The sequence below is a fragment of the Notamacropus eugenii genome, chromosome 4, assembly GCF_028372415.1.
Source record: "Notamacropus eugenii isolate mMacEug1 chromosome 4, mMacEug1.pri_v2, whole genome shotgun sequence".
NCBI classification, from domain to species: domain Eukaryota; kingdom Metazoa; phylum Chordata; class Mammalia; order Diprotodontia; family Macropodidae; genus Notamacropus; species Notamacropus eugenii.
The window spans coordinates 198007970-198030839 of NC_092875.1; the positions used below are offsets into that span (position 1 = coordinate 198007970).

General features: G+C 35.8%; 1 protein-coding gene across 8 annotated transcripts in view; it reads right to left on the reverse strand.

The window, feature by feature from the left end:
* DCDC2 (doublecortin domain containing 2) overlaps positions 1–22870 on the reverse strand; it is a 281088-nt gene that overhangs the window by 221684 nt on the left and 36534 nt on the right. Inside the window, exon 1 of one of the 8 annotated variants that reach the window (XR_011965969.1) lies at positions 19777–19936. The exons of the other annotated variants lie outside the window; for them this stretch is intronic. The gene's annotated coding sequence lies outside the window, so the exon portion shown is untranslated. Of the gene's footprint in view, positions 1–19776; positions 19937–22870 lie in introns of those variants that run through there. 8 annotated transcript variants of the gene reach the window in all.

A 22870-nucleotide genomic window follows, 5' to 3' on the forward strand; every position in this document is an offset into this window, starting at 1 on the left:
TAGCTGCCTCTACAACTCATACCAGAAACAAGAAAGGAAGGCTTTCCAAGGGATCCTATAAAGATGGATGAACTAGAACTTGATGAACCCAATGGAGAAAGGCTTTATAAGTGTCCACAGCAGAGCTTGTTATGCCAGAATCAGAACTGAAAAGGAAGGATGAAAGGAGCAATGAAGAGGCAGGCTCTTAAGGGATTAGTTTGTTAAGACAAAGCTGGAAAATAAAGCAGCAGAAACAAGTCAGTCAACAAACTTTTGCTGAGTGCTTATTCTGTGCTAGGAACTGTACCAAAACTCTAGATACAAATAAAGAAAAATGGTCATCGTCCTCACAAAACTTGTGTGGGGCCCCTGGTTGCAGGGATTCTTTTGTGTTAACTTTCTTTAGGAATTGTGAACCTTGTGAACTTGAAAGGTCTATCGGTCTGTATGCAAGGGCATACCAGAGTGGTTATAGGTGCATTAGTAGCAAGGACACCCAAGAGCACCCTGAGAATTAGCAAAAATAACCCCCCAAAGCTTGACAATGTTGGAGAGATTATGGAATGACAGGCACATGAAAGGGTACCAGAGGCAGCTAGGTGGATAGAGTAGGTACAGTGCCGCACCCTGGGCAAATCACTTACTCTGTTTGCCTCAATTTTCTCATCTGTAAAACTAAAATGATAACAGTACCGATCTCCCAGGGTTGTTGTGAGAAGCAAATGAAGTGAAGTACTTAGTGCAATGCCTAGCACATAGTAAACGCTACATAAGTATAAGGTATTACGATTACTAGTTTGGGAAAGCAATTTGGAAAATAAAGCAATTAAAATATCCATTCCCTTTGAACCAAGAATTTCATTAAGTCCAGCAAATAAACCCAAACTAAATGCCTGAGTAAAGGGCAAGGAGTGATACTGTTCACCAGGCCTTGGTTATTCTGCCAAGCAAACCCTCTAGAGCAGGCTTGGGGAACCTGCAGCCTTCAGGTCATATGTGGCCTTCTAGGTCCTTCCAGGCAGCCTTTTGACTGAATCCAAATTTTACAGAATAAATCCTTTAGGGACCTAGAAGGCCACATGTGGCCTGAAGGCTGCAGGTTCCCCAGCCTTGCTCTAGACTCTGCTTAAACACACAAGAAAAGATGGGATCAGGACTGGATTTCTGATTTAATTGGAACAGAGAACTCCCAGAATAGGAAACTCTTCCCACTGGTGTAGGTCAAAACCACCTTCTTGGCAACTTTAGGGGGTTGCTTAAAGCACTGAAAAGTTCAGTGATTTGCCTGGGGTCCCACAGCCAGCATGTATCAAAAACCTCATGCGAACCCAGGTCTTCCTGGCTCAAAGCCAGCTTTTTATCCTTTCAGTATGCTGTATCTCATATCAACTAAGAACGTAATCGTTGATGTTGATTGAATTATCACCTGCTACATCTCAACAATGTCAAGTAGGGAAATGAATTGAATAATATTGTTTTTTCTATAAAAGGTGCTCTAGTGGAAAAAATAAAAGTTGTCTTTGAGAATTATTTTTAAAAATTATGTCTAGTATCCTCCCTTATGAAGCATATTTCCAAATCTCTACCTTCAGCTGTGTTGAAATATCGCATGGTATTTCTTTATCCTGAATATTTCTATATAAATATCCCATCACTTATTTTATCTTCTGCTACCTTCTTAGGGAAGAGATTACAATCTATATTTTCTCATACCTATGTAAACCCTCAGAGGGCTGTCCTATCCCCTGGCAACTAAATAAGAGAGACACAGAGAGACAGAAACAGAGAAAGCAAGAGAGAGGTGGATAAATAGGAGATAAGGAGATAAGTACAGAGATGGCTCAAAAGGAAAATTATCAACAATTTTGAATTTTTGAGGCTCCATTGGCTCTTTGTGTATTCCTACCCTTCTCTACACATTCTTGGAGAAGGAAATGGCAACCCATTCTAGCATCTTTGCCAAGAAAACCTCAAATGGGATTTTCTGATAAAGAGTTGGACATAGTGAAAATGATTGAACACGCATACACACACTACATAGTCTGTCAAATATTACACCACCACATATTCAACATAGCCAAAACTATTCTCCAAAAAGGCTGGCTCTTACTGTTGACTTCCCTACATCTGCTATTGTACTACCCTAGTTCTAGTTACTCAGGTTTGAAACCTCAGATTCCTCCTTCTTCTTCAATACCAACATCCAATTTGCTACTAATCCTGTCCTTTCTACCTTTACAATCTCTCTCCAATTCACCTCGTTTCATTCCCACTACCATCACCCTAGTTCAAGCCCTTGTTGCCTCACTTGACTCTGAACTGGTTTTTTTGCCTTCAGTTTCCCCAACTCCAATTCACACTGTATATGCTGCAGGCATGTTAATCTTCCAGTTACATAGCTCTAATCATGCTGTCACCTTCACACAAACTTTCTGTAGTGCCTCATTACCTTTCTCCAAAAAGTAAAACTCCTTTATTACTATATAGTTCTCATCATCTCTGGTACACTATAAATCTCCCAGGAAGTCACACTGCATATCTTTTTCTTTTTCAAATTCTTCAACAGCACCTTAACACAATACCTTTCATATAATAGGTGTTCCATAAATATTCTTAAAACAAATGAACAATAGATACAACTCTGAATAGATCCCTGTTCTAATACGTCAAGAATCTGTGATTTTGTCAATATAAAATATCTCTCCATCAATAAAATTAAACATGCAATTTTCCTTAATGGACAGTCTTTAAAAGTGGTTTAAAAATTCATCACTCTGTGTCTAGTAGGATAAGCCTCTCCCTAAACTTAGGATAGCCAGGTCCTCAGGCTATAAACAATATCCTGGGGAACCATCAACAACTCCTCTCCACTATTTGCTAGACAAAATGTTAAACTTTCCCTTTGGTCTTGGCTTAGATATAATGTTTAGTTGTTATGTTTTATTCAAGATTAAGCTTCTCTAAGAAGCTAGATTTGATCCTCTATTTGTCTTTCATCAGAAGACAAGCTTAAGGAAAAGTTTGCAAGAAACTGTTGGGCCATGTTTGATTCCAAAAAAGTCACTTTCTAAGACAATGAAGCATAATTGAAAGTATAACATCTCAATGGGAATTCTACTTTACAACTAACACTCAAACCCAAAACTAGGTCATTGTCACATACCAAGCTTACCAGGTCAGAACAATGAGAATTGTTTGCTGTTACCCAATGAACCTCTTAAATTGAGAAAATGTGTGCATTCCCTAAGGGGAGAGCTTGGGTCAGAAGAACCTAACCTCCCTCCACCACAGGAACCAGAGGGGTCAAAGCACATGATGGAGACCAAAAAACAAACGAATGTTTAAGGTTCAAGGAGCAACAACGACAAAAGAAAAACCTGTTTAGTATTGAAAAGAAACTTGAAAAAGTATTTATTATTATAATTCTAGCACATAAATGGCATTGAGATCTCTACTTATAGGAGATTACAGAAGCATACTTGGCAGTCATATTAAATGTTAAGTAATGAAGATCACAAATTTAAATAAAGAGATTAAAATATTACTAAGAGGAAAGTTGCAAAAATAAAACCTTGCTTCAGTACAGACAGCTTAGAATGCTTTGTGTGTCACATTGTTAGTAAATACCTGGTGACGAGCAAAAACAAACAAAAACACAACCCTACCTGTTCTCTTTTAGTCCCCCTTTCTCTCACTCCATTATTATCTCACACTCCATTGCATGTGTGTTAGGGATATGTTTCACTAGTATCTTAAAAACAGTGTAGTACAGTGAAAAGGACTCTGGATTTTAAGTTAGAAAACCTGGGTTCAGCTCTCAGCCTTGCTACTCGTTATCTGTGTTACCACTCTAGATGAGCTCCTTAACCTTTCCCACTTCCTCCATAAAATAATCAGACTAGATAACCTCAGAGGTCTTTTCTGCTCCAAATCCATTATTATATTATGCTTTTTAAAATTCCATTATCATCCATAGAGAATCCTGGAAGAGGAGGAAAGAGGGTCCAAAATCAAATTCAGTGAAGCCACATAGGGTGTCTACTAATTTCATGGGCAGCTAGGTGACCCAGTGGATAGAGCGATGGGCCTGGAGTCAGGGAGACATTTTCCTGAATTCAAATCTAAACTTAGATATTTACTAGCTGTGTGACCCTGGGCAAATCACTGAACCTGTTTGCTTCAGTTCCCTCATTTATAATAATAACTAACCTCATAACCAGAAAGTCAACTGGAATTCAATTCATTTCTATTGAAAAAACACTTATTACACACTAGTATTTCCTATTTCAGACACTATGGATTTATTCCAGAGAGACTCACACAGACACAGGAAACAAATCCCCAAGGTAGCCTCTCAAGTGGATTTAGAGCATCAGGGAACTAGGTTTGAATCCCCTAAACCATCCTGGTCCAGATGGGTCCAAACACTGAAACACATCCCTAATACATCCCTACATTTCCAGTTTTAAAGAGTTGTTGTTTTCCAGTTGTTTCAGTCAGGTCCAACTTTTCATGACCTCATTTGAGGTTTTCTTGGCAAAGATACTGCAGTGCTTCCCATTTCCTTCTCCAGATCATTTTACAGATGAAGAAACTGAGGCAAACAAGATTAAGTGACTTGCCTAGGGTCACATGCTGGTAAATGTCTCAGGCCAGAGTTGAACTCAGGAAGATGAGCCTTCCTGACTCCAGGCCCAGCACTCAGTCCATTGTGCCACCTACCTGGCCCAAAAGATTTCCAAAAGCTACTATATTGTAAATCTTGCTTCCTTGTGCCTCTTTTTTCATCCCCAACCTACCAGTTAAGTCATTCTACATAAAACAGTCTTGGAAATTAAATTATTCCATTAACACTATTATGTGTATCAATAAAATGCATCCAGGAAAGTCCTACCACCACTTGAATGTGACCCTGGGCTCTTAAAAACGACCCCAGTTAAATGCAATGACTACTGACTTTGATCAAGCTGCAATGACTTTGAAATGGTCCAGGCAACAGGTTGTTTTTGTTGTTCAACTAAGCTAACTCTGGAGAGGCTTGCTGCCAATAGGTTAGCCACTAGGTAATGAATTCCTTGGTCATGATGATCCCTATAACTAATTTGGTACTCCTAGTGCCAGAAACTTCAACATGGAAAAACTCAATTAGAGAGGAATGAAGTGCTTCTGTCTAATCAAAAGGCATAGGTGGATCCCTGCTGGCCTGGTTAGTGTCTTCTGGAGGAATTGTGTACTCTCTATTGAAGGGAATGCATGTTCTTCTGCTTTCAGATGCATTTGGGGACAATCCTAGTTGAGAACTTAAGCTAGTATGGCAACTGTCATACAGAGCCTGAACCAGTGACTTAGCAAAATCCATAATTCGAGAGGCATTTTAGAATTTCTAGAAATTCTAGAAAGAATCTCAAGACTACAATACAAATTTTTCATTGTTTCCCTGAAATTATTCAGTGTTGGGATTTTTTAATAATTTAAATTTCAGTGAGGACACTATTTCTGAACTAAGTTTTTCCTCCTCCAAATTACAAAATTTCCCCTTTACCTTGAAGATTATATTTACACCCAAGTACAGTCCAGGAAAGCACCTATAATGTGCTTTTTGTTGTTTTTCAGTCACTTCAGTCATATCTGACTCTTCATGACCCTATTTGGAGTTTTCTTGGCAAAGATCCTGAAGTATTTTGCCATTCCCTTCTCCCACTTATTTTACAGACAAGGAATTGAGGCAAACAAGGATAAGTGCTTTGCCCAAGATCACCCAGCTGCTAAGTGTCTGAGGTCAGATTTGAACTCAGAAAGATAAATCTTCCTAACTTGAGGCCCAGAACTGTATCCACTGCCCACCTAGTTGTCCCTCTATAATATGCTGCCTGTAGGCTAAAAATGGATTGCATTCTAAATAAGAAAGAACATAGGAAAGAGAAATTTTATCACAGACTCTATTCCCAACTTGTCAAAATAAGAATTCTATAATTTTATTATAATTTTGTAAGCCATTCTAAAATGGTAGTTCTTATAACAAAATAATTAAAATATATTTTACCTGGAATAATCATAATTATTATGAGTTAATAGGATAGAGCATGGCATAACAGGAAAAGACCTGAGGCAGAATCCAGAGAGAACTGTGTTCAAATCCTTCCTTTGACACTTGCGCCTATGTAACAATGGATAACTCACTTAACCTGAGTTTCAATTTCTTCCTGTTTTGAGGATCAAATAAGCAAATCACTCCACAAACTTTAAAGTACTATGTCCTTCTCAGCTACCGTGATGATGATTTCAGACCTCTTCCCTAACCTAGATTACACATTGGTATAAATTTGTCTTTAATGTTACTTATCAGATATTTCTCAGTATCAGGGTTTTTAAGTTTATACTGGAATAATCTGAATGAAATCCCTTTTTCTTTTCAATAGGAGCATTTGTGAATCAAGATGGGAGGAGGGAGGGGTGTATATATATGCAAGAGTTATTACTCTGGTAAGCCCAGCAAACTTCACCTGGGCAAACAACAATAAAGAGATTCCTATTTACACTCCCCAAAATACCACAAGACCACTACTAGGGAGACTTCACTGCTCCCCCAGGAATTATCCCATCTGATAGCTTCCTATTTGAACTAATTATTCTTAATAGTGAGGAACTAAGTTCTCTTGACATCTAAGAAACCTGATTGGGAGTATGGAAGTGAAAAAAAAGGTTGAATATAGCAAATATGTTTTGGGGTAAGGGGCTCACAAAACAATATTGAAAGAATTTCAACACTACAAGTTTGGGCTTCTTAAAAGGCCAGTCGCTCCCCACAAATCACCCTCAAACACCTCAAAGCATCCTGTTCAAGTAAGAGGGGAATTTAGAGTTACATAATGCGGCCTGATTATATAGAGAAGTTAAATAAGACCCTAGAGAAAGCAAGTGACTTGAACTTGCCCTTAGGTCACAGAGAGAGGTATTTATTCAGCCCTTATAGAAATGCAGGTTAAACAAGGTAAGTGTCAAAATGGAGCAAAAATCTCTTGGGCTCATAGATTGTTAGAACTATAGAGAACCACAGGATTATAGATCTAAGTCTGAAAAAGATCCAAGAGGATGTTAGAAAACAACTCATTTATTCCTTTCTGAGGAACAAATAGAGACCCAGTTTATAATGGAGAGAAGTCTAGAAACTCATTTTCTGACTCTCCAGGTCAATGATCTTCCAATCAGGCTGCGGAAATTTGGCATTTCTTGGTATCACTTCCTTATTACAATAATGAGAGAAAATGAAAAGGCAGCTCTTATTACCATCTCATCACATACCTGCAAGTAAGAAGAATGAAGTCCAGAAACATTCATTACTTACTTGTCCATGGCCACAGGGAAAGACATAGAGAAACTATAGCGCAATGAAGCATGAAGACAAGTAGGTACACAGTACAGCAAACTCCAACTTCCAACCAAAACAGGCATTTAGAACTGAAAAAACTGAAGTCAATGGCTGATAGACAATCAGGGTTCTATGTGTTGTGAGGACATAGTAGATGCTTGTGGGTTGATGCTAACAATAAAAATTTCCCCTCTCTAGCTCTAATGTCTGTGATCTTCCATGTCTCTCACTTGTAGTGTTCCTAGAAGAATTCTGTCTCCACTATTTTCTATCTATGTGAACCATGAGAAAATTCCTTCATGTATATAAAATTAGTGGGTTGGCAGATGATTCCTTAAGTCCTTTCTCACAATAAATCCCATTTAAATTTTTCTTTGTTAATGGAAAAAAACAATGATACAGATTATCCCAAGAATATTAATATTAAGTGAATTGTGTAGTTCTTTAAAATATATTATAGTTCTTTTTGAAACACTATTTCCTTTCTAATTCTGTTTGACTCTTTAATGCTAAAATTAGTTTGTATTCTTTGAGTACACACTAACTGATGGTTACTAACATGGGGTGACTGAAGCACTGCAGGTGTTGTAAAGAAAGAAATTAGTCTACCATTTAAAGATTACACAGATTATCTACAAAAATCTACACAGATGACTGAATTGACACTATATGTGTTATAGCTAAAGACAGAACAAAAAGAGGAACTGAAGTTAACAAAAGATGATGATGCTGACAGTATTTATTAAGCTTTTAGATTAAAATGCTATTGTCAGCTCTACACATCTGTTTCAACTAATTTATCCTACCATCACTGGAATCATTTCCATGTCAGGAAATAAAGTGGCTGAATTCTGTGTGTCTAACCTTTATCACAGAGAGGCAAGCTCAGAAATAATTTTTTATACTAACACATAAACAGGATATAAAGTCCTAACCTAAAACATAATTATCCTTCACAAATGAACTTAAATAATTTTCTTTTCCTTCTTGAAAATCTCAGTTCCCTGTTTGATCAGTAACCTGATTTACACTATATAATTTATCCCTTTTGTTCCTACCAAGCATGCATATGTCAAATGTAACTGATAACCCTGACTTTTTAAGAGGCAAAGCATACTTTTTTCTGAAAATCCACTATGTGAATGGATTATAAATGCCTGCACAATTGAGTGCCTTGCCCAGAGAAAACACTGAGTAGATGGAAATCAACATGGTAGAAAGGAAAGAATCTGATAATCTAGATTCAAATTCCACCTCTGTTGCTTATTACCTGTGTGATTTGGGGCAAGTTATTGGGTCTTAGTTTTGCATTTTTTTTTTTCACAATTTGTTCTCAGAAATATTTTATAACCTTAATGACTAAATTTGTTTAACTTACATTTAAAAATGAACAACTCATTTCTCTAGATTAGCAATTGACTCATTATTTGCTCGTGTGTTTTACCCCACGGGTAGAAGTGTGATGAGAAAAATGAGGGAGTTGGATTAGAAAGACGGCCTCTGAGGTCCCTTCCAGCTCTGGATCAGTGATCCCAAATGTTATTCGATGAGCAACCACAAAAAATGAAAGGGCAGCTACCATTATCATCTTATTAAAAGAAGTGGCCTTTCTTCTAGTAGGAAGGAAGAATTCTTAGGAATTATAAGATAAATAGGCTTGGTTATATTGAAATAAAGCATTTTGTATGACAAAAAAGATGATGTAACCAAAGTTAAAAGAAAAGTAACACGAAAACATTCACAGTAAATATTACAGAAAAACTTGACATCTAAATTATATGAAGAACTATTAAAATTTACAAAGATAACTCTAGGCTATGACGAATTCCCAAAGGTTACAAACAGACCTTTCCAAAAGAGATCACAAAATGTTAATAAGCACTTGTAAAAAATTCTCAGCCTCAATAACAATCAAAGAGATGCAAATTAAAACAGCTTTAAAGTACCACCTCACACCTATCAAATTGGCAAAAATGATTAAGAGCAACAAAATTCAGTGCTAGCAAGGTTCAGAAGAAACATTCTCATTCACTGCTACTAGAACTGCAAAGTACAGAATCTTCTTGGAGAGCCATGTGGTAGGCAATTAACAGTAAAGATTATAAGAATAATCATGACCTTTGACTCAGTGCTTCCACTGTTGGAAGTTAATCCTGATTGGTGAACAAAGACAAAAATAAAAAATAGAAATAGTTATATGTCCAAAAATTTTTAGAGTAGATTATTTGCTATCACAAGAAACTGAAAACAACTTAAAATTTTTTAAATAAAGGAACAAGTAAATAAATTATGGTATATTAATATCATATAATTAATATATTAATATTCTGATGCAATTAAAATGTTAAAATGTAAAAACATTAAGAAATATCAAAAAAACAACATACTAAGAACAACCAGAAGATATGAAAAATATGAATAGACAAAAAATCTGAAAGGGTATGTTCTGTAGTGGAAGAACAATGAATCTGCAATCAGAAATCCTAAGTTTGATTCTAGCACATTCACTTAATAGCCAAGCAACCTTGGGAAAGCCATGTAAGCAGGCTAGATGGTTTATTAGAAAGAGTACTGTCTATAGAATCAGAACACCAGGGTTAAAATCTCAGCTCTACTACTTATACTTTCAGTGATCTAGTTTCCTCATCTGTAAAATGTAGGTCATTGTGCTACAGGGCCTCTGAAGTTCCTGCTATAGTAAGATATAGGATCCTTCTGGGCCTCAGTTTCCCTATATATAAAATGAGAGGCTTGAAAGCAAAGATATCTAAGTTTCTCAGCTTGAAATCTATCATCTTATGAATCCTGAGTCTAAGAAGGGATTACTATGAAGTTAATATGTTTATTATGCACTGAAATTCACTTAGGCAAATGCAATTATTTGCAAAGGAAGTTTAACTCATTTTATTGATGTTTAATATTAAAGTTACAACAAATCAATTTTTTAAAAAAGAATGATGGAAAGGAAGTTCTCCCTTTCTGTCACCAATATCCAGCATTTAATCCTCAGGTCAATAAATCATTTAGAATCCTTGCCTTTTGGCAATGAGTTATCTACAGCTGAGGATTATGGAGTGGAATCCCTAGTGGGTATTCACCTTTACAGTTATTAGATCTCCAGGTAATTATAAGCTTGGATTCCCGTAAGATTACTTCAGGGGAAACGATCAACACGTTGGACATCTGAATGTGCAATGTCCCTGAGCTCACAAGGAGAGGGAAAAAAATATTTTAGAAGATCTGGTGTTACAGGAAGTAGTTCTCACACCACAACTAAGAGTTACATAATTCTGTATCACATCCAGCACAGGATTAGTGGATAATAAAACAGTTAAAGAAGAAGATTAAAAACATGTGTGCAGAGAGGGGAGAAGCAAGGATTTTTTTTCTTTTGACAATGGAGGGAATTCTCTTCATCATACAATAACACATCATGCAAACATCATTCTTCCTATACCATCTCTAAAGATGTTACCATCCTAAAAGAGAAAGAATACATTCTTTCCATATCCTTCTACAAGAACAATCGAACGATCGTTACTATTTCAGACATATAGAACACTTTGGAGACTAAGGGGAGAGAGGACTGAGTGTCCACTATCAATCAATACAGATGCAGTAAGTACCTACCATGTGTCAGACATTGTATCAACAAAGTCTAGGCATCAGTCATGAAGTACAGAAAAGCCTACACAGCATTTGTTCAGCAGATTTTGAATCCACATTCCACACGATGTAGTTTATTACCTCTAATTCATTGTAGTTCATTTCTTTTGATTTACTGTAACAAGGTTAACGTTGCCATTCTTAATGGCCTGGCTTTTACAAAGAGCTACTTTATGACAATAGCTTCTAAAACTACCATCAATCATTATGAGAATATAATGCTAGATGAAAGAATAACTCACTTTCTCAGCATAAAAATCACAAGAAGACAGAAAATTACAGTTTCTGCTACCACTGAAGGAAAAATATCACATACACACCTTTCTCAGGAGTGTTAGTCTCAAAATGCAGTTGTAACAAAAATAATAGAACCCAAACCACATCACTGTCGCTATCTTAATTTCAGACTTCTAAGAAACACTATTCACTTTTGCAAGCTTTGGAAATAAAATAGCTAAAAAGGCCTTTCTACAGATGTGGATATTTGAAGAAAGGTTAAGGGAATTAGGGAGTAACTAGCCATAGCTATCCAAAATGTAACTGAAAGAAAATCTTCCTCAATCATTATTTGGGGGCATGTAGACAATGAATTATTTTAATGCCTTTGTCACGTACCTTACTTGAGCTTAAAGTAAAAAAAAAAAAACAAACCATACTGTATGTCACTTAGTTCAGCAATATCTCATTCAGTATCATGACTAGCTTAATAGCATTGCCATTTCTGTACTTTCTGAATACTGTCACCCCTCTCCTCTCACTGCACTATTATCAAAATTAAAACAACAACCTTGGAAAGAAGATTGTTACATCGGAGTAAATATGTTGGCAGAAAACTCAAACAGGGTAGAAACAAGAAACAAAAAAAATCCAAAGAGATTTTATGCTGCTTCAAATAGTTAGAATGGGGACCAGGCAAATGAAAGCCTTTCCCACACCCAAACCAGAAGTGATCTGCCTATTTCTTCTATGAATCTGTACTTGACACCAAGCAGTCTGCCTTATTTTGTGTTTGAACTACATATAATATAAAATTTGAGGCAGACCTTGGAATCGGGAAGATCTGGATTCAGGTGATGTTTCTAACGCAAACTGACTGGAGGACACTGGGAAAGTCACTTTCCCTTTCAGCACCCCAGGCATTTCTCTCACATTCTAAATTGGAGAAAAGGAGCTCATCTTCATTGGGAGGGAAAGTTCTTCCTCTGAAGCTTCCTTCAGTAACAAAATCATGGATCTGGTCAAAAGAATCATCAAATAACTTAAGGAATTGATGTGATGATCCCAAGTAACTGTTCACATTTCCTTTAAGATCTCTCCACCTTACTGTGGTTCTTCTATTTGAGAACACTGTTCTCTACTATAATAATAACCACTTTTGGTTTTTTTGTCCAGAAAATTTGGGCTAAATTCCTGTACTATTTTCTCTTTACACATAATTAAAATTCATACAAGATATAGAATACTGATTTAAAATGCAGTAATTTTATTTAATAAAAGCAAAGCTTTTTTCTCACACATGGAAAGAAAAGCTACATTTCCTTTTACATGGAAAAGAACATCAACATACCTAACATAATAATCTTCAATAAATATTCCAAATATTTTCATTACCAACAACTACTAGAATATTTTTTAATCCCACTACATATGTTCTAGAAATACATGACCCCAATTAGCAATAAGTATAAACTAGAAGACAATTTTGTTTGCATGAGCTGTCTGGTCAATTCCAAGCTGATTCCTCATGGTATTACTTCATTATGAACACTCCGAAGAATAACTGTGTTTGGATGGCTTGTTGTGCTAATTAGGTTACCAGGATACTAACTACCAAACAACACTGTACAGAATTTAAAGGGTAAAGATGCTGTTCCAAAGACTTTAGGACCTGCCACAGACATCAAAAGGAGAAACACGACCTTTGCTTGGTACAAAGAGACTATAACAATAACTCAAAGGAAATGGTCATACTTTACATAGACAGTATTGGTTGGGCACTCTTGCCCTGAAAAAAGTTCATTCTGTTCTAGCATCAAAGGAAGAATTTGGCTGCTAAATGTATTCATCTGAAAGCTTACCCTTTTAAAGAGAATCACAAGGGTATTCTGGATATTTGCTTTGTATATGGGATACATTCTCATAAACTGAGCACTAGTCAAAATCTTACTGAAGTACTGTGTCACATCCTGAGCTCTACTTTAGTTAAAGAGAAATTTTTTTAAAAAAACCCAGAATTTTCAAACAAGCAAGAGAGATTTAGGGATTATCTGAGCAAGCCCCCTTATTTTATACAGAAGGACATTAAGATTAGAAGTGACTTTCTCAAAGTCACATTTAGAAAGCATTGCAAAGAGCCACAGAGTTAGGGAAAATATATATACATAATATAATATGAAAATTAAAATATAACCTATAATAAATAGTGCTGGGAAAATATAACTTATAATAAAAAGTTAAAGAACCTAGAGTTATTCAGGAAAAGACCAACAGAATTTCAGAGCTGGAAGAGACCTCAACCCATTCCTGATTAAGAATCCCTTCTACACAACACTACCACAAGTGGTCACCCAGGCTTAGCTTGAAAATGTCCAGTGAAGGGAGATTCACTAACACTCAAGGCAACCCAATCCACTTTTGAAAAGCTAGAAAGAGCAGGAAGTTTTTCTTTACTTCAAGTCAATATGTACTTCTTGATAATTTTGTACCTATTGCTCAAAGGGTCGGACACAACTGAAATGACTGAACAAGGAGCAACTTATGCTTCAGTGGATAGAACACTGGACCCAGAGTCAAGAAGACCTGAATTCAAATCCAGCTTCAGACACTTCCTACCTGTGTGACCCTGAGCAAGTCACTTAACCTCTGATTGCCTGGCAAAATGGATCCACTGAAGAAGAAAATGGCAAACCACTCCAGTGACTTTGTCATGGAAGCCATAAATGGGGTCACAAAGGGTTAGATACAACTAAAACCTATTACTCATAGTTCTACCCTCTGGAATCAAGCATAACAAGTCTAATGTAGCTCACGCATGGGAGCCCTTTAAATGATTACAAACAGGTACTGTGTTCCTCCCAAATACTTTCTTTTTGAGGCTAAACATTCTGAATCTCTTCAACTAATCCTTACCTGGCATAATCTCAAGGACCTTCATCAGCTCTCTTCTGGATGTCATCCAGATTATGAATATCCTTCCTAATTATGTTGCTGAGAGTTAAACATAACTGTCCAGGTGTAGTATGATCAGAGCAAAGTGCAGTGATACTCTCACTACTCTAGCCCTAGACGACATGCCCCTCTTAATGAAACCTGAGACTACATTAACTATTTTGGTTGCCATAGCATACTATGCATATTGAGCGTGTAGTCCCCCCAACTCCAGGATCTTTTCCAGATGAAGTTCTGGTCAATCATGCTAGCCAATACTTGTGAAATTGATTTTTTTGAACCCAAAAGTACATTAAATTTATTTCCAGTAATTTAATCTAATTAGATTTCCCATTAAATTTGATCTAATTAGATTCTAGTCCTTATTACTGAATCTTTAAATGGTCATCATAATTTCACAAGTTCAGAGGTTTTACGGGACTCTAAAGGCCATCTAGTCTGACCCCCTCATTTTACAGATGAGTAAACAGAAGTTCAGGGAAGTTTTGAATTACCCAGAGTCACAAAGATTGTATATGAAAATGCATGGATTCTTGTCCAGGTCCTCAAACTTCAATTCCAGTTCCAATGCTTTTCACTTTCCACACAGTGTTTTAACTATCCTTCACAATTTTTTGTTATATATTTGAAAAACAAAATCATCTGTGCTCTTATCCGTGTTATTGATGGAAAATGATATAAGCACAGATGCCTTGGACACTCCACTGGAGACACTGAATATTAGTAACTACTCCACCTATTTGATCCATCCCAAATCTATCAGATCCAATACATCTGCCCTTTTCCATCAGACAAGCATAAGCTTGACTAAAAAGATCAACTTGATCCACAGAATGTCTTTAATCTACTAGTTAAGTAAACCTATCAAAAAAATGAAATAACGTTAGATGGGATGACCAGCTCTTGATGAAATCATACTGAAAAGGAGAAGTCTAATCATGAAAGAAATGACATTTTTTAAATATATAAAGGATTCTCACACGTAGCATATTAGTTAGGTCTTCTCCAAATTATCCTTACATAAGGCACAAATGATTCCCAGCATTAGAAGAAATTTTATAAAGAAGCTTTGAAATCTTCTCTAAAATGTTACATAGATAGAATATACTGATCTATTGAGAATAGCTGAAATGTTGAAATGAAAGGAGAGAATTCAACCTTTTCTTATGAACAATAGGGAGATATGTGCCTGAGTAATTACAGAACTTCTTGAGTGCTGATCATAAGGTCAGTCTCCAGTTTGGCATTGAAAGCCCTTCACCAACTGGTCCCATATTTATAACATGTTTTGTCCCTTCATATAATGTACGATACAATCTGACTTTCTTACTCTTACTTAAATGCAAAATTACATTTTTTCATTTCTGTGCTTTGTGATAGAGGGCTACTACCTGCCATACCTGGGTTGCCCTTTCCCCTCATCTCTACCTCTTAGAATTCCTAGTTTCCTTCAGAACTCTATTCAAATATCACGTTTTACATGAAGTATTTCCTAATCTTCCAATTGCTAGTGTTGTCCCTCCCAAAACTATTTTGAGTGAATGTGTGTGTGTGTGTGTGTGTTCATGTTGTCTCCTCCATTAGAACGTCAGCTAATTGAGGAAAAGTGCTGGAAATCCCTGTGCCTTATATAAGGATGATTTGGAGAAGATTTGACTACCATGCTATGTATTTTTTTAAATATATTTCTTTCATGATTGAACTTTTTTCAAATGCCTCACTAATCTTTTTTTATTCTGCCATTGTTATCATCATCTTCATTAGCAAACAGTACTTATTGAGTATACATTGGTTAATAAGATCCTAAATCTACATCTAATTTGGCCACTTAATGAGAAGACAGGACTCATTGGAAATGACCCTGATGTTGGGAAAGACTGAAGGCAAAAGGAAAAGGGGAATAGCAGAGGATGAGACGGCTAGATGGTATCATGGAAACAAAGAACATGAACTTGGACAGACTTCAAGAGATAGTGAAGGCTAGAAGGGCCTGCCGTTCTATGGTCCAGGGGTCCTGAAGACTCAGATATGACTAAATGAATGAACAACACCACCACCAATCTTATAACCATGTTGGTTACTCTTTTTGGGGTATACTCTTCCCATCTAGCACAGCATCTAGAACAAAGTAGGAGCTTAATAAACGCTGATCAATTGATCAAATGATTGAACCTGGAAGAGGTTGTCTGACAGAAAACTCTACAACTCTGTCCTTAGCTTCCCTTCCAAGAAGCATTTTTTAATTTCATGGTTGCAGTCACCATCTGCAGTGATTTTTGAGTCCAAGAATATAAAATCTGACAGTTTCATTTCTTCTTCCTCTATTCACCAGGAAGTGAAGGGACCAGTTGCAAGAACTTAGGGTTTTGGTTTTTTATTTTTGATGTTAAGCTTCAAGCCATCTTTTCAACTCTTCTCTTTCACCCACATCAAAAGGCTCTTTAATTTTTCATATTCTGCCATCAGAAGGGCATCATCCGCATATCTGAGACTGTTGCTATTTCTCCCAGTAACCTTAATTCTGGATTCTGATTTATTTAGCCTGGCATGTAACATGATGTACTCTGCATATAAGTTGAATAAATAAGGTGACAATATATAGCCTTGTCAAACTCCTTTTCTGATCTTAAACTAAAACAATTGTTCCATGTTCAATTCTAAGACAGTCTTAGAAAAATCAGTTGAAGGAACTAGTGATATATAACCTAGAGAAGAGAAGACTTGAGAAGGGCATTATAAAAATTATTGAAATGTTTGAGGAGTTGCCATATGATTAAATAATTAGCTTTTTTCTTCCTATTCCTAGAAAACTGATATCCATGGATGGAAGATATTTATGTATGTGAATACATAAATATATATATACACACATATACATATCTATATATACATATGTGCACATGTGTGTATACACACATGCATACATATATACATACATACATATTGTATGTGTGTGTGTGTATATATATATATATTATTATTTTAGTCAAGAATATGGAAAAACTTCCAAAAAGAGTTATTGAAAAGTAGAACAGGTTGCCTCTCAGGGTGGTGAGAGTTCCTCATTATTAGATGTCATTCACTGAAAACAGAATGACTATTTCTTGAGGATATGGTAGTCTAGAGTCATGATTTAAATAGGAATTAATCTAGCTGACCTGTAAGTCACTTTGAATGCTAAAATTCTTTGACTCTAACTCCATAATTATACATATGTGTATAGGCACATCTTACATAATATTTCACCAATCAACTGTATTACAATAACATAGTAAATCGCACACTCAACAATATTCCATATTCCCACTGGAATATCATTCCAAATACTATCTATCTTTTTTCTCTGCAAAGAACTACTCCACCTCCTTGAGTACTGATGACTGATGAATTTAACCCTTTAGAATACAGGGAGTAGGAGGTTGTGTTTTTCCACAATCACCCTATACACCCAAATAGAAAGGAGTTCCCAGCCTGGTAGAGTATCCTTTCCTCCCTCTTACCCCTTTCCCTCAGTTCTCTCTTCTATTTTAAACTTTTATAAGTTAAATTTTGGCTGCCCAGAAATCTATTGTCCATTCATGCATTTTTCCTGTGGGATTAACTTACCCTTAAAATGTTGTTTCAAATAATGTGTTTTTGAAAAAGCAATTACTGATATTAAATGGAGTATGTCTAATGTTCTATGTATACATTCCCAACACACACACACACACACACACACACACACACACATCAACAAGAGCTCTCCAATTCTTTTTTTGGACAGCATCTAAAATTCCATTTTCCTTCAAGACAGGAAGAGAATTGCCTTTGGCGGGCTCAGCCTCTCTCTCCATGCAGTTCCCACAACTCTTCCTTCAAGTACATCCCAATTGTAAATATTTATCCCTTTTCTTGGGCAGATAGGTGGCATAGCAGATAGAGTGCAAGGTCTGGATCCAGAAAGACTCATCTTTCTGAGTTCAAATCTGGTCTAAGACACTTCCTAGCCATGTGATTCTGGGCAAGTCACTTAACCTTGTTTGCTTCAATTCCTCATTTGTAAAATGAGCTGGAGAAGGAAACAGCCAATGACTACAGTTTCTTTGCCAAGAAAACCCCAAATGAAGTCACAAAGAGTTGTAAATGACTGAAAGAACTGAACAATAGCTACAACTCCTTTGCTTACACATAATGTTAACATATTTATCTACTGAGGAACTGTTTTATATGTGTGCTCAAATAAGTAAATATTAATTAATCATTTACTGTGTTCAGGGTGTGATGCTAAGAATAAAACTTTTTAAAATTACATAAATAGTTCCTTAAGAGCTTACAATCTAAAATTAAAGATTTTGAGCTTCAAGGAACCACATAGGTAAGCCAACTAGTTTAACTCTCTCATTTTACAGTCAAAGTGAGGCCCAGAGACATTCATGATTTGCCCAAGTCAACTAAGATTCAAGCCAACGTCCTCTAACTGCAAATACGCTGTTCTTTCTCCTATAATATGCTATGTGTCTTAAATTATAACGCTGCAGGGGCAGAGTCTATGTATACGTAGTTTGCTTTAACGAATAACACCTCATATGTAGATAGCCAGAAAGTCATTGCTTTTTGACAATGATTTTAAAAGATCCACCAAATGGGTGTCACAGTTCATTACATATAGTCTTGTTCTATAAATTCATATGAAAATCTTATTAATAAGATAGTTGACAGGGATCTACTATTGAAAAATAAATTATTAAATCTCAAAAACAGTATTATTTTAGTAGTGTAATGTAATCCTCACATATGAGAATAAAAATGACATTCCTTGCATTCTAACTTTCAAGTAACAGGAGGTTTTCATTTTATAATCTTTTTAATCTCATATTCTGATCTTTATTTAGAGAAATAGGGGTCGTTTTTGCCAAATTCCTGGAAAAATACCCCAATTTCCTCTGTGACAATTTTTCCCTTCAGGAGTATGGATATTTTAAGTATATTCAAGAAAAAAAATTTCCAATCTGAATCAAATCTTTAATACTTTACCTGTTTTGCATTATGTTATAGTTACACACATATTTATCTTCTCCCCACCACACTTTGAAGACAGAGACCATGTCTTATTCATCTCTCTGTTTTCTATAGTACCTAACACAATATAAGCACTCAATAGACACGCAGGTGGCAAGCAACCATTTTTAGCGAAGGAATTTATTAATGAATAAAAGGTAAATAAAAATAATAATCTATGTAGTAAACTGAGAGTATGCTTCCAGAGAATGGGAAAGCTCTTTTATGGAAATTGCTGATGACTTTGTTTCTAGTATAAACAGAGGCAATGAAAGAAGAAACAAAGTAAAGTAATAATTCCTTGGGTCTTCATGACTTGCAATTATGAAACTTAGTAAAAGTGGAATGGGGTGAGTAAAGGAAAAATGAAGATTTCTTAAAAAAAAAAAAAACCCTTTTAGAGATAATTACCTTTTTAGATACAGCTAGTCATTCTGCATTTTGACCCTTAATGTCCTGCGCAGTGCAGCCTCTTCTGGCTAGCCCTGCCATTGCCAGCATCAATATGCATATGCACTTTCCAAGTATCCCACTTATAAATATTCATTTACCTGAAATGTCACAAAGCTCTTTGTTTTTTGTTGCTGCTGCTGTTGTTTCATTGTTGTTGTTGTTGTTCTAGTCAAACCAGGTAATTTTATCATGACTGGAGACTAAAATAACATTAACAGAAAGAATAAATGTTGAAAATATTGAGTAGAGAGGAGTCTAAATAACCAGTCATCATCATACTTTGATACTAATCACTCTGACATCTGCTAGACTTAATAACCACATATATCAGAGAAAGAAATTCAAATCAGCACAATATTCTTAGAAGGGAAAATAAAATTGTCAAACATAAAAGGTCACCCATATAACTACACAGGATCATAGATTTAGAATGGATAATCTACTCCAGTCTTTTTCAGATGAGTAAACAAAAACCTAATCTAAAGATTAAAAAATGTGCCCAAGTTCATACAATTAGTAACAAAGCAGAGATTCAGATCCTGGCTCTCAAGCTCCAAATCCAAGGCTCTTTAATTCAGAGCAAAGGTCACACAGCTATTAAGTGTCTGTGGATAGAGTTAAACAGAGAAGACCAGTCTTCCTTCTTCCAAACTCAGCATTCTCTCCACTGTACCACCTAGCTGCCCTAAAAGGGCATTTAGACTTCCAGAAAGCAATCCTCAGTTTAGCATCTATATGCAGCACAGTACTGTCAACTGGCTCTGGAGTCCAAAAACCTAGGTTACCATCCCATCCCCAATGTTGATTACCTTTGTGACCCTGAGTAGATCCCTTAACTTCCTTCTCCATGAAATGAGAAGGCTGGAGTAGATGACCTCTAACCCTTTTGCTATGCTGTTCAGTTGTTTGATCATGCCTGATTCCTCATGACACCATGGACACACCAGGACCTTCTAGCCTCCACTATCTCTCCAAGCCTATCCAAGTTCATGTTCTTGTGTTCATGATCCTATCCATCTCATCCTCTGCCATCCCACTTTCCTTTTGCCTTCAGTCTTTTCCAGCATCAGTCTTTTCCAATGATCCCTGTCTTCTCATTATATGGCCAAAATACATCTAGATCTAGGATCCTATTAACCAATGCATACTCAATAAGTAATGCTTGATAAGGAAGATGATAACAACAATGACAGAATTTTTAAAAAAGATCAATGAGGCATTTTTTTAAAAAGTCTTAGGCACGTTTAATTTGGAATGACACTGATAGTAGCAAGTTCTGCTTAATGAAAACTAGAAATACAGCCCTGAAAAGAAAAAAGACTTTTAGAAAGCTTTTGGAAGTTGCCAGATATGTTCACCATAGTCATGAAACTGTAACCAAGATCCTAGTAAAAGAAGTTGCATGGAAGTGGTAAAATCCAAAGGGTACATAGGGGAAAAGGAAAAAAAGAGGAGAATCATAGATTAATAGATTTAGATCTGGAGGGGACTTTGAAGTTCCTCTAGAGTCCCCTCATTTCACAGTTTAGGCAACTAAAACTAGGAAGTTTAAGTACATTGCCTAGAGTGACAAAGGGAATAAGTGGTACAGTCAGGATTCAAACTTTGGGCTTTTGACTCCATATTCAGTCTTCTTCCAACACCACAAATTCACTCTCATGATGGGCTTTATGAAAATCAAGATTTAAAATACAAATTGTGAACTGTACCCAAAGAAAACATTGATCCAATTTATGTAATTGGAGTAGAGCAAGGAGACAGAAATGAGTTTAATCAGATAAGGAAATGGGAAAAAGAAAATGTAATGTGGTTAGCCAAGCAATTATCTACCTTAAAAAAAATCATTTCAATTTTTTAAGTTAAATTTATCCAGGTGTGTTACTCTTTTACTTTAATGAAATCAAAGTATCCATCAAAAACTTGGGAGAACCTGAAATTGTAAACATTCATACAGACAAATATATTAAATAGGAGTCTACTTCTGATATTAACAAAAGTTGAAATGAGATAGAAAAACAATTAAGATTCAACCAAGAACTAAAAGCAGACAAACACATGAATGTGCTGTCAGCCACACATTTTTCCAGATGTTCTGGAAAGCATTTTGGAATTATGCTAAAAAAAAAAAAAGGCTAAAATGCCCATACTCTGACTCACAGATCCCACTATTTGTCATAGCGCCTCAAAGATGTCAAAGCTAAAAATAAAAAGTCCCAAGGGTGCCTCAATATAGTGATGATTGAAATTAGAACAAGTGTACTAAAAATAATAATTATGAAGAATTTATGGATATGTGGACTAATACTTATGAATATGAACCACACAAAACAAAATAAGAACCAGAAAGAAATATATAGACTTATTTACAGCAATAATGTAAACAAAAATAAGAGTAAAAACAAAACTGAATACCATGGAATGATATATAATGACCAATCTTGGGACCAAGGAAGAGAAAATTGTACCTTTTCTCTCTCTTTATTGAATTTGTGAGGAACTCATGTGGAATAGCATATATAACATCCACTGTGATCAGTGATTTTGATGAACTATGATTCTTTTTATTTTAAATATGTGTTACAAGGGATAGTACAGTGTCACTCTAGGTAATTTACTTAAATTCCCAAGTTTTAGTTATCTAACTTGGATCAAAAAAGAAAATATTCATAAAGCATTTAGTACAGTGTCTGACACATGGTAGACATTTAATAATGTTTGTTCCTTCCCTCTCCTCCTCTGGGTATGAAAGGAATTAGGAATATATTTGAAAATAAGTGTGATTATAAAAATTAAAAGCATCAATTTTTAAAAGGAGATAAAAAGTAAAAGAAAGTGATCCAAGAAATTTTTAATTTAACCAAGATGTCATCATATCCATGGTTTTAGACTCATCCACACCAGAAAAAGATGAAAGGAAAGAGTGAGATACAAAGATGAAAGCAGTAATCAGTATGCTCCAAGAGTTTAGCAGAGAAAACAAAAGGGACAGCAAGGCAGATTGGCAGGTAATGAGGGAATTCAAAAGAAACAACGATGAAAGGGATATAAGTATATTCAGAAGTGAAAGAGTAGGAGGGAGGCTTCCACAGTTGTAGAGCAGTAAAGAGTAGATAAAGAAAGGAAAAAAGGTAAAGATCAGAAAAGACCAGAGTTCAAAAGTAGTAGAAAAATAAGTATCATCATGAGCATGAA